The sequence below is a fragment of the Strigops habroptila genome, chromosome 2 (genome assembly GCF_004027225.2).
Source record: "Strigops habroptila isolate Jane chromosome 2, bStrHab1.2.pri, whole genome shotgun sequence".
Lineage (NCBI taxonomy): Eukaryota > Metazoa > Chordata > Aves > Psittaciformes > Psittacidae > Strigops > Strigops habroptila.
In genome coordinates this window covers 13,028,395-13,044,841 of record NC_044278.2, presented here as the reverse complement: position 1 = coordinate 13,044,841, position 16,447 = coordinate 13,028,395, and the positions used below count along the sequence as shown (strand labels likewise).

General features: G+C 42.6%; 1 protein-coding gene across 3 annotated transcripts in view; it reads left to right on the top strand.

Moving 5' to 3' along the window:
- The window catches only part of FAM131B (family with sequence similarity 131 member B), a 36,236-nt gene that overhangs the window by 1,303 nt on the left and 18,486 nt on the right, over positions 1–16,447 (top strand). The gene's annotated exons all lie outside the window — the stretch shown is intronic.

The following is a 16,447-nucleotide window of genomic DNA, read 5'->3' as shown; positions in this document are numbered from 1 at the left end:
TACCAAGGGATCTCTTGATCCCTAAGCACAGGTCTCTACAGGTAAAAACAGCATCTTACGGCACGCTTTCCTCCCCACAGGAAAATTTCTTTCTGTGCAAACCACATGTGCAGACATTAGTTACGTGGGGATGTGTCATTCAAGACACCAAAACAATCTCTGAGAGAAAACCAGAGCTAATTCGGTAGTACATGTCTCTCAAGCCTTTCCACAAAGCACGCAGGCACTGTGTCTTCTGTGGGAAAAGGAAACCTCCGAGGGTAAGAGAGTCGAACCACCTCCCCAGAATAAACCTGGGGGACTGTATCAAAGGCTGCTGCTGTGACACTTCTTGGCTCAATGGGAAAGCCTTTTGTGAGAGCGCTTCCAGGGAACAATTTACTCCTGCAGCAGCAACCTTTAAGCTACAGACTCTAGTTTGTACTTTGGGATTTAATGCCCACATGCAACCTATGTCTTTTACCAGTCTCAAACATCCTCAAGACCTAAAGAAGTCTTATTATGGCTTTTGTAATGTCCACGTGGCAAAGTTCACTGCAATATTTCCCTTAAGATTCTTCAAGCTCTTTACCTGGATGAGGTAAAGACATCCCTGTAGCATATCAAAACATGTATTGCCTCCCTCTCCTGCCTTTCGTGTGTCATCCACACATGTACGTTGCCAAGGGCATTTTTATCTGGTTAGCTAGCAAATTATCTATACCCCTTTTCTCAATGTGTGTCTGAACTAGCAGCATTAATTCTTGGTCTCTCTCTCCACAACACTGTTCCGATACAGAACAAACACACATCTAGTAACATCCACTCTCCACTCCAAAATGTGGTTAAGCTGTCATACTTAACCACATAGGTATCGTTCCTGTGCGTGGCGGCATTTTTGTGATCTGTGACCTGGAATCTGTGTTACAGAAAAGCTTTGTATAACTGAGCTATTGCCCGTATCATTCTCATATATATATATAAAAAAAATGTAAATGTCATACATGTGGCCATAGAGAAAAATATGTAAGAACATCTATGCATTAAAATGATGATGAGATAACTGGCTTTGTCTGCAAATTGCACTCCTTAGGTATAGACCTTCACGGTGTAGTTATTGGACATTCCATACTATAGTGACTTTTGGTTCATGCAATATATGCTTATTTTAGAGAGCACAATGGACATTAGGGACCTATTTATACAGTTAACTGAGGAATTTTCCTCAACCTCATGTTATGAAGGTGTGTTAAGGGGAATTGCACAACCATGATTCTAATCTCTATGGGAGTCAGACATGAGTGTAGTAATAGTGTCTGATGCCTGCTTCATCTGAGACTTTTACACTGTTTTGCTTTAGTAGGGGTTTCATCTGTTTTAAGTCCTAGAGTTTGGACTGGGTGAAGGTGGGATCTGTGAGTTTTACTTGGATTTCTTGACTTAAGGACGTTTGTTCAGAACAATTCTTATTTGGCAGCCTAGATTTTTCACTCCAGCCTTCCTGGAGTTATTGGAAGGATCCTTCGGACCTGTTTTGGGAAATCAGTGCTATGTCTGAGTTCTGGGATGTGGCTGGAAACTAACACGCTAGCACGAGTAGAGCTTTGTGTTATTGCTCTAGAGTATATCTGGTATTTTGCAGAATTAGTTCAATATGCAGGCTCTGTATCGCCTTGCCAAGACCATGTAGGTCCTGGAGATACAAGAAGGGTGATACGCTTGTATTGGTTTTACCTTGGAATTTGCATGTAGCAGATTTTGAACTCAGATTCTGGGAGGTTTTAGTTAGTGATAGAAAGCTTGCAATCAGTCACATTTAGTTTATTCACCACACAAGGGCCGGTGCAGGATTGTGCCCTGAGCTTGCTCTGGGCCTTTTTCCATTCCAGTTTTAAGCAAACCACATGATTTCTCCATCTCCCGGAGGGATGTTTTACTATGATCTAGTTAGATGTCATAGTTTGCACATGTTTAGTGATGTGCAACTTTATATTTTCTTTCCTAAATATGAGTTTTCTGGTTATGTCTCCCTAGCGAAAAGTAACTGAGAGGGTCATAACTCAGCAGCTCCATATGCATAAAATTGAAATGGAGTCATATAATACAGAATCACAGAATCAACTAGGTTGAAAAAGACCTTTAAGATCATCAAGTCCAACCATTACCCCAGCACTGCCAAGGACACCACTGAACCATGTCACTGAGGGCCTCACATGGCTTGTGAACACTTCCAGGCACGGTGACCCCAGCACTGCCCTGGGCAGCCTGTTCCAATGCCTGAGCACCCTCACTGTGAAGAAATTGTTCCTAATCTCCAGTCTAAACCTCCCCTGGTGCAGCTTGAGTCAGTTTCCTCTTGTCCTGTTGCTTGTTCCCTGGGAGCAGAGACCAACCCCACCTCACTACAACCTCCTGTCAGGCAGTTGCAGAGAGTGATCAGGTCCCCCTGAGCCTTCTCTTCTCCAGACTAAACCCCCCAGGTCCCTCAGCCGTTCCTCATCACACTTGTGCTCCAGGCCCTGCACCAGCTCCGTTGCCCTTCTCTGGATCCGCTCCAGCACCTCAATGTCTCTCTTGCAGTGAGGGGCCCAGAGCTGAACACAGGATTCAAGCTGCGGCCTCACCAGTGCCCAGTACAGGGGGATGATCACTGCCCTCGTCCTGCTGGCTACGCTAGGCAGGATGCTGTTGGCCTTCTTGGCTGCCTGGGCACAAGCTGGCTCATGTTCAGCCCCGTCATTCAGCACCCCCAGGTCCTTTTCTATGAGCAGGTTTCCAGCTGCTCTTCCCCAAGCCTGCAGCATTCCATGGGGTGATCTTTCAGTCTTATAGAGGACACCAGAAATCACAATGGTAATGATCAAGTTAGGATTTCCTAGGGTATGAAAGGAGCTGAAAAGTGATCTGGAAAGGTTAAACTGATACCCAGTCAACTTCTCCACAGATGCCCGCACTCACAGCTCAATGTCATACATGTGCTTTGTGTTACATGGCATGATAGCAACTATACAATGAGCATTGCAGCTGGCTTCTCCCTCTGATAACAGCTACAAGTCAGGTCTGTATATTGGTGATAATTACGCCATCATAGTTCCCAGAGAGCTGCCTAGTGATTCTCATCACAGCTGGGACTCAATTTCAGTGATGTAAAGGAGGTTTTCACCGAAGTTGCTGGACAGTCGAGGTTGCAAAATCCAGCTGGGAACTTGTAGATATTTGACTGCCAACTCAATGCAAAAATCAGCTTGATTACTGTCAGTAACTGAATTACCCAAATTTAAGATTTCAGGCCTGCATAGATGTCTGAACGCATTGCAAGTGTACCTTTGACCACAGCTTAGACATCTCCTAATATTGGCTGTTCTGACTATTGTGACAAGATCTCTCTTAATTCCTTGAATGGATTTAAATGAATAGAAAGCTCAAGCCTGTTAAACTCAAGATTTCTCTCTGGTTTTTTTTCCAGTGATGTTTCTAATTTCTCCCATGTCTTTGCAGCAAACATCTTTTGTGAAGTGACATAAAATAGTGGAAAAGTATTCCAAGAAATTGAACACTGATAGTACTTCTGGAGTGTGGGGAAAGAAAACTAGAGATGCTCACACTGGATGTCAGGAAAAAGTTTTTGACCGTGAGGAGTATCAAGCACTGGAAGGGGTTTCCCAGGGAGGTTGTGCAGCGTCTGTTCTTTCAAGTTTCCAAGACCAGAAAAGATAAAGCCCTGAGTAACCTGGTCTAACCTCATAGCTGACTCTGCTTTGAGCAGGAGTTTGGACCTCAAGGGGTGCCTTCCACCTGAATTATCCTGTGCTACTATGCTTTATACAGATCTAAAGCCTGGAGTTGTTGCCTTTCTGAGTCAGGTTAGACCTGTTGCTTTAGTCCTGTTCTGCCAGAGGATCCCAGGTCTTCTACATATCGTTAGTACACTCCTATACACTCTCAGTAGTTAAAGGAAAATGACAATAGCAGGAAGCACCATGTGCCACAACTTCCCTCACCATAACAACCCCAGCTGTCAGCTGAAGGCCTCCCCATGCTTTTTTGGTCTGGCAATTTTGCAAGAAACAGCTCAAGTGACAGGCTCATGCACATAGTATCAGTCATTGGCCATGCAGAATGGAAAAGTGCTCTTCATTTATCAATCTCTGGGTCAAATCTGACCTGCCAAAGCTAGCTGGCTGGCTTGCTGGACTCCCCTCTACAAGGAATGGTCAGTGTACTGTCAGAGGGAGAAGTACATACTTTCTATTTTGCTTTCTCACTGGATATGCTATACTAAATGTAAATGAGTGGCTTACAGCATTCACAGTAGGAGAAATGGAGCCAAAGACCACCTACTTCTAACCTAGCCACTTTACATTCAGCAGAGTGGGAGCAGAATAATATACTGACAGGAGAGGGGGTAAGCAGCTGGAGCAATCAATGAGCAGCCCCTTCATTTTATTTCTTACTCATCCCCCCACAGATCTGAAAGTGTGTGGAGTGAGATCTGCTATGGCAAGTGTAGGCTATGCACATGGAGTGTGAAAAAGTGAGATGTAAAGTCTGCATAGATGCATCACGTCAAGGGGCACAGTGTCCAGTTTCTCTGTCCTTCACCTTCACCATATAAGTGAGTCAGTGAAAACAAATAAAGGGAGAAGCTAAGGAAAGGAAGCGGTAATGCAGAAGGAAACTGAGTCATGCCATTGCAGATATGTTCGTTTACTTGCATGCACACAGGTGGAAGGGGAAGGAGCACAGAGTTCTGTGTAGAAACCTCCACTTTTTGGAAATGTGGGTAAAAGAGTGGGAATACATGAAGAAGGGCATCTTGGTTTTTTGTTCCTCTTTTACCTGGGGTAGAGACAAGCAGAACAGAAGGACAAAAGGACACCTTTCCTTCTAGATCAGACTGCTTTGTGTTTAGTCTCATTTCATTACTCCTACTTCTTCCCAGTCTGGCCTTTCTTCTTTCAAGCAGTTCTCAATCTGATCACTTTAAGAACTCATCAACTAAAGAGCTCTGGGATAAGAACTTATATCTTCCAGTAAGGATCTGAACAAAGACTGTCTCCTGGACCTAGCAGCCAGTTGTCGTGAAGTGTGTACAAACTGATGCCCTCTTGAGACCCCTCTCTCTCTTCTCAGGGTTACTGAAATAGGTTAGAGTTTGAAGTCGTTGTGGGGAGAGGGCTAACAAATAGCGTGATTGCATAAGCCTAGCTTTAAAAGAAAACCATGCTAAAAACCATGTGTAAGATAAGTGTATCAGCAACTGTCATTAGTATAAGAAAACAAGAAAACAGTCTTTATCATGTTACTAATTGACTGAAGACTTTTGTGGGTTTTTGGTGGACAACACAACAGACATGATTTTGATGAACAGAACTGAAGGACACCATACTGACTTTGTGAACTCCTATAGGCAGTATTATGAAAGAATTATGAGAGAAATTACAAAGGAGCTAGTGGGAAAATGGGAATAATGAATAGTATTTCATTGGCATGACTGAGCTGGGAGTCTAACTTCTATAGACTGACATGTATTGAAGCAGAAAAAGTGAACTAATCAATAAATATTTTAGGCCTGTCTTCTTGGGGGAAAGTAAGAGAAAAATAGTTTTCAGCTCAATAATAAGATATGCTCCCCAATAGCAAACAACTGTGATTTTAGACTGATAAGTACAACAGCCATTTCAAAATAATTTGCCCTCAAGTGTTTTTAAGCAGTTGGATAAAAAGTCAAAGCTTTGTTTTTCAATAAGTCTTGAAATAGTGAGGAAGTTCTGGAAGTGAAAAGCTGAGGTTTTATCATAACTTTAAAAGTTCTGTGAGATGATCCAGGTACTTAATTTTGTCAGTCTGATAAAATTCCCATTAAAATATGAGAATGACAATATGCCTATCAGAATGGGTTTGTGCAAAACAGATCCTGTCAAGCTAACTTCATTTCATGACTTTTATGGGACCCTACTGCAGCCAAGTACTTCTGTGATAGAAGTACCTTTATCTACAATCATGGTAATGGTTCTAAAATACTAGATTGGTAAAAGATAAAAACACACAAATCAGTTAGCAACCAACTTAGTACCACATGCTGCTTTGACTAATAATGTATGAACACAGTACATTTTAAGTGTATCAAAATTCAATAGGTAGCAAAATAGCAATAAAGAAAGAATCATTGTTGAAAAGCTTGTGTTTCTTATGTGATCCCACATTTCTCAATACAGTTGTCAGTACCATGTGATTTTAACATTTGCTCAAAATTCGGAGGGAAATCTAAAATACTGATCTTGGTAGAATTTGCAAAGACTAGAAAAAGTGCTAAAAATGAAAAAGATAAATCACTGATATGGAACAGTTTCATTCATTTGGAGTACTGACTCTTGACACACAGCTTGTGTTTCAGTCTAACCAAATATGAGTTCATACATCTAACAACAGAGTGTGAACAGTATTTACAGGACCAGAGCTCTATGTCAGAAAGCATTCATGCTGAAAAAGCTTGTAGGCATATGAACAGATAATCAGTAAATCAACAACTACTATTGATATGCTGCAGCTGAAGAAGTTAATGTGATTATTTGATGTATTAAGAGCTGAGTATTGAACAGGAGAGAAGGTTATATTTTCTCTGCATTTGGCACTTGCGAAAAAAAGTTATTTTATATCTACTGTGTCTAATTCTATTATTATCACTTTGAGAAGTACTGCAAAACTGAAGAATGGCCAGAAAATAAACATGGAACCCTGAATAAAAACTTACAGAAGTGACTCGATGACAGTATCTAAGTGTTACAGTGAATTAAAAAACCCCTCGAAACCATCTGATTCTTCAACCTAGCAGAAGACAGTTAGGATGTGATGGAAGGGTGGCAGACACATGCCGGTTGCAAATGAGGCACAAAATTACGTGGTAAAAATACTTAACTGTTGGAATAATTTACTAAGAGTTGTATCGAGTCCTCTGTCACCTGACCACATGAAAACCAGGATTAAAAAAACCCCAAAAAGCTCTAGTTCAAGCACAGCAACAGAAAGTATAATTAACAAAGGGAATACCTTTAGCGCCTCTTAATTTAAGAAAGTCAGATTAGATGATCAAGATGTTTCTCTTTGAGTTTAAGCTGCAAATTCTCAAGTCCAGGATTATACTAGACTTTTAAAGGAAACACAGTTTCTATATCCTGGGAAGATGTGGTTGTATCCACAGATGCTGATCAGACACAGGTGCTTATGGGAAAAGTTTCCGTGTAAAATTTCTTAAACCAAATTGGAGAAAATAGTTTGGTGATCCAAATGGCTAGCACATGGATTGATGTTCTACATGGGAAAATTAGTTTTAGGGATTATACTGCTGACCATTTCCGATCACTGGCCAGGATTGTGACAGCAAGCTGTGACAGCCAGAGGGAGACCAAAGAGCAGGAAGCTCAGTAGTAACAGGAACTTCGGTTAATCCTACATGTAGGCTGGCAAATGAAATGTTAACCTCAGGAGCCATTCTAAGAGCCTGTAAAAGAAAAAACAAGTAACTTGCCTTGTGCAATAATTAGGAGGATTTAGTGACGCAGAGAGTTTAAGACCGTAGCAGAACACCACCTCTCACTGCTTGCCCCCAGCCTCTAAAAAACAAGGAAGAATTTTGTGTCTGTTCACTGTGAAGGAAGTTGTGGACGTTGCACTTTGATACATCAGAAGATCAGCTTCAAATCAAAGCTGCAGTAAATGAGGTTGTAGAGCAGGTAGACAAGAGTGTATTGAGTTATCAGATGGTATTCATACAAGACTTCTGGAGAAATTTGAGGCTGAAAGAGCTGAACTACTAGTTATGATTTGTAAAGCCTTCCAATGACTTTGGTACAAGAAGATTGGAAGGTAGCTAATGTGATGCCAGCTTTAAAAATTATTTTGATATTTTGGAAACTGTAGACTAGTAAACAAGATACACCTAGCAGGCAAGCTAATAAACATTAAAGAACAGAATTAGTGTATGCATGGACAAATAAGATGTACTGAGAGAGCATCAACCCTAATGTTGTTAAGGAATACCACATTTTAGAAGTCTTAGAAGGAGTCAACAAGCATATTGACAAAGGAGATCCCATGGCTGTAGTCTGCTTGAATTTGCAAAGCACATTTGTAAAGGTCACTCACACCAGGCTGTTAAAGACATGAACCTGCTGTTGAATCAAAGGGAACTTCCTGAACTTATGAAGTAGCTGGGTAAAAGATAGGAAACAAGTTTTCAGGTTTGTGTGTATCTATGAATGATATGAAAAAAGGGGGGGAAATAATGAGGTAACAAAGTATGATAATTACAGTAATCATTTGGGGGAGCAAAATAAAAATCTGTATGCAGAGATTTGCAAAAGGATTTCACAATATTGAATGACGAGGTGTTAAATTTATGGGTGAAATTTGAGGTAGATAAATGTAAAATGATGCACATAGACAAAGTGATTCTAAGGTTACATGTGCAGTGGTGAGGGTTCTGAGTTTACTATTTCCATGCAAGAATGAGATCTTGGGGTTATAACGAGTAGCTTAATTCTTAGTACCAGTAAAAATGCCAATCGAATGTTAGTAATTAGGAAAAGAGTAGAGCATAAAATGAGAAACAACATTATACTATGCATAAATCCATACTACACCTTTCTTTTGAATATAATGTGTTGTCCTTGATTTCAGAAAGGACACAATCAAACTGGAAAAGATTCAGAAAAGGGCAGCAAAGACATGGTGTGGTTCATATGTGAGAAGCCATTTAAATGGACAGAGATTTCTCAAGTATGGAAAAGAGATTGATTAGGGAAAGTTATGATGGATATCAATAAAATCATGTATTTTCTCTGTGATATGAGCAGCATGGAGAAAATGAAGAGGGAAGAATATTTCACACTACCTATTTCAAAACAGAATCTAGATACCAAATGAAACTAGCAAGTGGCAAAAATCAGTGTTTCTTCATGTAATGCAGAATTAAATTGTGGAACTCTTTGACACAGGATGCTATGGGTACTAAAAGTTTCCTTTAGTTTAAAAAGTGAACAGATGAATAGAAGAAAACACCTTTAAAGATTGCTAAATGCAGAGGCAACATCTCTGTCTCAGGATCTACTTGAGGAGAAGTTGAAGCAAGGACAAGTATTCTGGGAAGATATCAGTACTGTCTAGCCTGCTCTTATACTCTTTCTTACACATCCACTCCCGCTTTAGGGACAAGCTGATATCTGTCCAAAACAAATACTAAATGCCTACTTTCCCACCAACTCCCAAAAGAAGAGATTGAAGAAAAGAAACCAGGGAGAAAGACAGTCATTGAGGTGGGGTGTGGGATGGTGGAGGAGAAGTAAAAAAAATAAGAGAACAGGGTAAAGACTAACAGGCTAAGCCCAGGAACAGGGAATCAGAGAGGAACAGTGAGCAGAGCACCCCTATATTTCCTTGGTATCCAGGGACTGGTAGAGGCTGCCTAGTGATGCCCTGCTCAGAACAAGGGAATAGAAATAACACTGCTAGTTGCTGGGATCTTGGGTTTTTTTCCTCTTAGAGCTGGAGGTGAGAAACGAGGTAGTGGATAAAGAGGGCCCAGAATTTAGTAGGTCTTGGGATGGGAACTGTACAAGTAAAGATGTGAGAAGTGCAGCCAGAATCTTGATGATAAATTCTGGAGGAGTCAGAAGACTGGCATACTTGATACACAGAGATGCCAGTCTCCCTCTCATTGCATAAGAGACATGAGTCAGGGTGTCCTGTGAGCAAACATGTGCCTCTGCTTGATGGAAGATTTTTCCAGCTTATATTCACAGTGGTCCATTGAATTAACTCCGAGTGGAAACTGGCCACCAGGGTTCCTCATCCTCTCCTGAAAATGGGTGGTCCTACAACCATGTATCGCAACTGGATGTAAGGGGGAGGAACTTGAGCAATTGATGCATGAATATGTAGAAGTGTTCTCAAGGGAAGTCATCTGGTTGTTCAAAGCTTACTGAAGTGGTGTGAGCTGGACAGCGGCTTGCAGGTTGAGGCCTCAGAGGTATCTCCTTGGAGGTAGGTGCTGGAGGAGACTACCTTCCTATGGGACTTGCCTGAGGTAGGACATGGTGGTATTATCTTCGTGTTCTACACTGTACCCCAGGCAAGCAGTGTGGGGTTGATCCAGACTCACTGACCGTAGACCCAGCAGTCCCCAGTTTTAGTGATGCTGCAGATGATCCTTCCATTTCAGTGATGAGGTTTCTGCCTGCATTTGGAGGTGAGTTTTGTTCAGCTGAGGCTTAACAGGGAAATTTCCCCTTGCTGGTGATCACGAGGGATTTGAATGCTCCAGAGAGCTTCCAGGTTCTGAGGAGGGCCTTGTAAAACATCAGTAGTTCAATAAAGTCTTGGAAGAGGCCTCTTGAGTCACTAGTGTAGAATGACAGACATCCCTGAGATGATGCGGAAGGCACATGCCAGCACAATCCAGGCTGGATTGTCCAAACCATAAAAGACCACCCCCAAATCTAGTGTTTTCTCTTGGAGGCTGGTCAATGTTGCACTGGGTCGTTGATGCAGTATTGAAGTATTGAGTCAGCACTCGTTGGTTGTTGACGATCATAACCCTCCTTGAAGGAAAAGTTGCTGCATCATTTCTGACCACCTCTGCAGCTATTCAGGCACCTTGACCTCCCTGTTATCCCAGCTAGTAGCCAGAAAGTGGCTGTTAGCACAGAGGTAGGTTCTCCAAGCAGGAAGCACTGCCTTCCTGGTGGGAGGTTGCTAGCTGCCTGCTTAACAACTATTTCCAAAGATGTGGCGAGACATCTTGACCCAGTTGGCTTGGTCAGAGAAAGATGCTACATTCATGTCTTGGTTGACTCACGTGTGTCAGGTCTTCCTGGTACCAGAGTGAGAGGAGGCATGTCAGTGGGATTAAACCCACATGACTACACACAACTTTAGTTCTGTGAGCAGCAGGCCCATCACACCCTAACAGACAATACAGAGGAAGGACTCTATGGTGATGGAGTGGCAATGGCTGGAGTAGGGCAGCTCTGACTCGCTCCCCTTTTGAAGCCAAGAGGACCCTGCTGAGCTTGAACAAGCACTCTGCAGTTGTACACAGCTACTGGAGTAACCCCATGAAGCTGAAACTGAATGCCTTCAGGGTCCCCATAAAATAGCCATTACCTATTCTGTTAAACACTTTCTCCTGGTTGCGGGAGAGTTAATGACAGTCTGTCTTCTTGTGGTTTTAGATCATACACAGTTTCATGCTCTGGACTGGAATGATATGGCTCTGGTCTGGGTGGATCAGATACACCAGCACAGACTTCAGCTACGTTATAGCTTTTGCTGTAATTTGTGCTGAGGAGAAATACTGTGCAGCAGTCCCTCCCTTTGCAGAGGTCCCAATTTTTTGGGCAGAAGAACTTCCATGCCTCTCTCTCCTGAGAAGCAAAGCTCTTCACTCCTGAGAGGCTCAGCGTGGCAGTCTTGGAGAGCCTGGAGTGGAACTTTGTTACTGGGTGTGTGGCAGAGAGTTTTTGAGATCTCAGCCACAGTAGGAAGGAGCTCCAGTGTGTCCTGGTCAGCCATAGGCAAATGCAGAAATGAATGTTGTCCAAACACAAGTGGGCTTGCATACAAAGTCCTTCCTCCTCCTTGCCTCTGCTCTGGGTCAACGTGAGGAGCAGTATCCTTTGCAAGGATGCAAACAGTGGTTTTTGTCACCTCACTTGTGGATGAAGCAAGTACCATGATACATCTCACGAAGGAGCTGGATCTGCAACTAGGCAATGAATGATGTTCTGGACATTAACTTTTTCCAGGACCCAGAGCTTGCCCTGCCATGTGTAGCATCCACTGAATTCCTGAAGGCAGCCTGCCTCTCCAGCCTAAGTATATCCTGTATGTTCTGCTACATTCCTCCACCGCCTTAGTGCCATCATGTAGTTGTAGAACTTGGCCCACAACGTCCTAGCACCTTTGGGACAAGAGAAAAGATGGCTCCTCTTTCATGTATTGATCAGAGGTCCTGGGAGTCTGCTATAAAGTTCATATTATTTAACAGGTTGTTAAATTATTGGTAGGCCAGCCTCATCCTACAGAAGGTGGTGGCGAGCACCATGGATAGTGATGTAAGAAGAATAAGCTTACAACACGTTTTGTGTGAAACATGAAGAGTGGCTCATGCTCTGCTACTCAGGTTGAGATGAAGGAAGCATAGTCAGGTGTATGGAGTTTGTACCAGGGCATGATCTTCAGATAAACACCTGCTGTGGCCAGATTCCTACCCCTGCCAGTCCAGTTCAGTAGGATATTTTAAAGACCCCTTGCAGGAATAGCACTTGGGAGGAACCAGACCAACAAAGAAGGCAATAAAAGCTGGAAGAATTATAAATATACTGGGCCTGGTTTTAGGGTACAGGTATCAACTGTATTGCTGACCCCCATTCTATACTGAGGTCATGGGCATGTCCTCAGTCACTTCCAGCACCTTGGGTTGTCTTCCTAAGGTGAACAGGGTTGCTGTTCCATCAGAGGTGGTGGCATAAGACTTTATTCATGGGGCGGCTCAAGTGACCGTGCTTTTCCACCACTGCAGCAACAAGGCTTGGTAGTTAGATTGGTGAAGGTCTCTTTCTGCAGTAACACAATGTAGAGCCCTCCTACCGAAAGCAAGGAGAATACCCTGCCCCTACAGAGACCTTACCTCCATCCCATGGGCTTTAATGGCAGGATTTCGAGCTATTTCACTTGGAGAGACAGAGAGAAGGAGGTGAGGGACCTTCTGGCCAGCAGTGGTGGTGCCAGTGATACCACCAGCATCACTGTTCAAGTTCAGAACTTGCTGTATTCCAGCAAGTGCTGTAGCCAGAGCTGTAGACCCTGTGTTACAGGGAAGCTGTACTCTGCCCATGGGGTCCCCTTCTCTCCTTGGATAGGGCACACACAGGTGAAGATGGGGTTGTAATCTGCCATGGCAAGGGTAAGCTGCATCTCCTCCGCAGAGGAACAAGTCTTCAGCTGGTGGCACAGCTTGTTCCTCAGCATGATGGGTCTGAGGAGCCTGCAGACTTGTGCGAGGCTGTTGTCCTTGTAGTGCCCAAAAGCCTGTGGAGTGGGACATTTCTTTTCTTTTCCTGCTATGTAAAGGTCCCCAGCCCAGCCAGTGCAGCTGGCTGAGAGCAATGGCTGTTCTGCTGATGCGAGGACAAGCAGCAGAGGGAGGAGGGTAGCCCTTTGGGGATCAGTGGGGCCTCATGAACAGCAAGTACCTCCGAAGGTTTCTCCATGTAGGCACAGATGCCCTCAGCAGCCCCAGAGAAAATCGTGGCGTGGGGTTAGAGGTGATGTGGTTTTGATGGTGAGCTGTGGCCTCGCCCTGACAGGTGCAGGGAAATACCATCTTCTTCAGGGCAAGCAAGGGGAGGGTAATGAGCAAAGCAGCACTGGGAAGAGAGGTGAGACAGAAGTATTGCCTTTACACCCAGCACCTGTAGGGGCTTGAGGAGAATAAAAGGCTCCTCACCAAGAACCCTTTACCCATTGCCTCCCACGGACTGGCTTGCGTTGCCAGGAAGAAAATCTACAATGTCTTGTCGTGGCCTAAGGCATTGCCACCTCTGGAAACTCCCACACCTTGGGTTTTGGGGAGGGAGGTGAGAGGGAGATAGCAGTCTTGGTGCCTCCTGGCTGGCTCTGACTATTGCTGCTGTTCCAAAACCAGATGCCTGATAGGGACTGTGGCCAAGCATGTGATGGCTGTATGAGGGAGAAGGATGTAGCCATCTGGTTGTGTATACGCTCTGGGGCTGCCAGAGTGACACCCCATAGCTGAGGGGGAGGGACAGATAAGGAAAGTGAAGTCTGGAACTGATGGGTTGCCCCTGTGTGAATCATATGTTGGTGTTTTGGGCAGGCTCTTGTTCTGCTTCTTCCTCCAAGTTGTGCTGCTGGCCGGCGAATGGTGGTGGTGGCAAAGGTGCAGCAGTGGAGAATTACCTTGGCCTGTTGATATCACCTTGGCAGTGGTGCTGCCCACCCAAAAGAGGCGGACCAGGAGCGTCCCTGGAGTGAGAAAGGTGTACTGTGATCTGCCGGTTGACTCCCAAGGAGTATTTGGGATGGTTCTTCTTTAGGAAATAGGATTAATGAACAAAGCTCCAACACCAATATTTTTCTTCTTGACTGGAAACGCTAGAGATGGTAGAGAGGAAACTATGGGACAAGTCACAACTTGGGACAAACTATGGGACAAGATGTCACAAGTCATGGTATTCTTACACTCTAGGACAGTGCCCATGTGAGATGCTGGCCGCAGAGATTAAACACATATGGAGAGCAACATACGAAATTGCCTGATGCATATTACTTCTGTAATGTTGACTATAGGCCAGCAAAAAAGGGCCTTGGTTCATACTGACGTTTTCATACTTACTGTGCCTAATGAAGCCCCTGGGGACACATTCTTTGCACTTCAGAGAAGCAGTGAAGAATGTGGGTAAATCCATCGTCGTTGTTCATGCTGGCTGATACTTGTTCTGCAAATGAGACACGGCTTTGATTTTTTTTTTTTTAAATTGTATTAATTGGATGTGTTTCGTTTTAAAGTACCTCCATAGCTTAAATTACATAACTGCTTGTCAGAACAGACTGCCTGTGTCTAACATTAGGTTTTCTGTTCATCTCCTTTTAGTTACAAGGACATGGTATGCAGTAGCCTTTAGTATTGGTTTGAAAGTGTTTCCTAAACAGCTCTAAAAAGGGACCTACCTGCAAAAAAAGGCAGAATGGTCTGGTAAAGAATTTAGATTACCCAAATCCAAAGCAAAGATCCTGAGAACTGTTCATCTGATTCCTAATCTTACAGACATCTCAGAGCTGTAGGCATTTTCATTCTTGATCAAAACTTTTAAAGAAGACATTAATCTTGTGGAGACCACTTCTCTGCCTTGATGAGCAGCACACTGTTCAGCCGTACCTTACCCATGAAACCAGGCTTCTTTTCTGTTCATCTTCTACAAGTTATTCTGTTGGTAGGTGCCAGCAGCAGATAACTAATTTCCTTATGAAACACAAGCTAGAATACTTACGCAGTTATGTGAATAACTCAGGTTAATTGATTTCTCAGCTTAGCTGGAAGAATTTGAATGCTTCCATCTGAGGTTCACCTCAGAGACAGTTCACCTGACAGAGGTTTATTCCTTTCCTTGATGTTGACCTTTTGGCTAGCTTTGAATGGATCTGTAAAGCATTCAGTGAAGGAAAAGGTTGCTATGATTATGCTATCCATCCATCAGTCCTTTCTAGCAGCTTCAAGTGCTTTTATTTCAACAACATTTGACAGGACATGGTGATGTTGTGTTTGACAAAGATGTTATACTCCCATGAGATTCATGAAAATTGATATCAGGGAAAGAACAATTTAAATACTGATCATAATTACTGCAATTGCATTTGTTGTTTTCTTAGTTGTTGAGGGAAAAGAAGGGAATGCAAAAGAATAATTGAACCATTTACGCTAAATATTGATCTTTACCAACATTAACATGGGCTACCAATATCGAATGATAATGCTTCTACTCTTTGCTAGAAAGTAAAACTTGAGAAACGGAAGAAAGTTTGCTAACAGTGGATAATGGTGTTGGAAATTCATTGTTTAATTAGTATTTTTCTTATGTTAATTGGCATGACACATCAGAAAGCAATTGACAAAAATATGTGTTTGGTATATGGTGTACACTTTCACCAGCATCATGTCAAGAAGTTAAAACTAGAATTTAAGACTCTAAAGTTGTATTCGTCTGTTTAGTGTGGAACAAAATAGAGAAAATAAATTAGAGATGTTTAGCATCCAGCGCATAAGTTACAACAAAATAGATTATTAAAGGCTCCTGCATAGATGCAGATGCCTGGTTCAAGCATGTACCTTGTTAAATGAACAAAATACAGGCACAGATACCAAATATAGTATCAACGAATACACAGTAGTAATAGAAATTGAGAAAATGTCAAAAGGAAACCCAAAGAGAATGGACTTGCTTAGATTAAGTAATACGTGTTTCAAAACAAGGTGAATTTCCTATGATCACAGAAATGCAAAGAAATGGAAAGTATGTCCAACCAAGAAATTCTGTGTCTCCACGATAAATTAAAGTATGTGGCAAAATGAGCTACTGAGCTAGGAAAAAAGTAATACTATTAGATCAGCAAGGTGGATGCAGTCATCCAGATGGTTTCTTGGATGTTTCCAGCATTCATCAAAATGGTCATTACTTTGTATTACTTGGGAATGCTTAGTACACACATTTTCTAATATCTGAGAGTCCAAAGTTATGATACTAAAAAAAAAGTGGGGTAAAGGATATTTTCTTTCCCCCATCTTTTTTCCTCTATAAATGTTTTTAATCTTTATTATTTAGAAAGGCCCAACTTAAAAATAAGCCTTAATTTTTAACCTAACAGTATTGTAACAGAAAAAGGAATGATA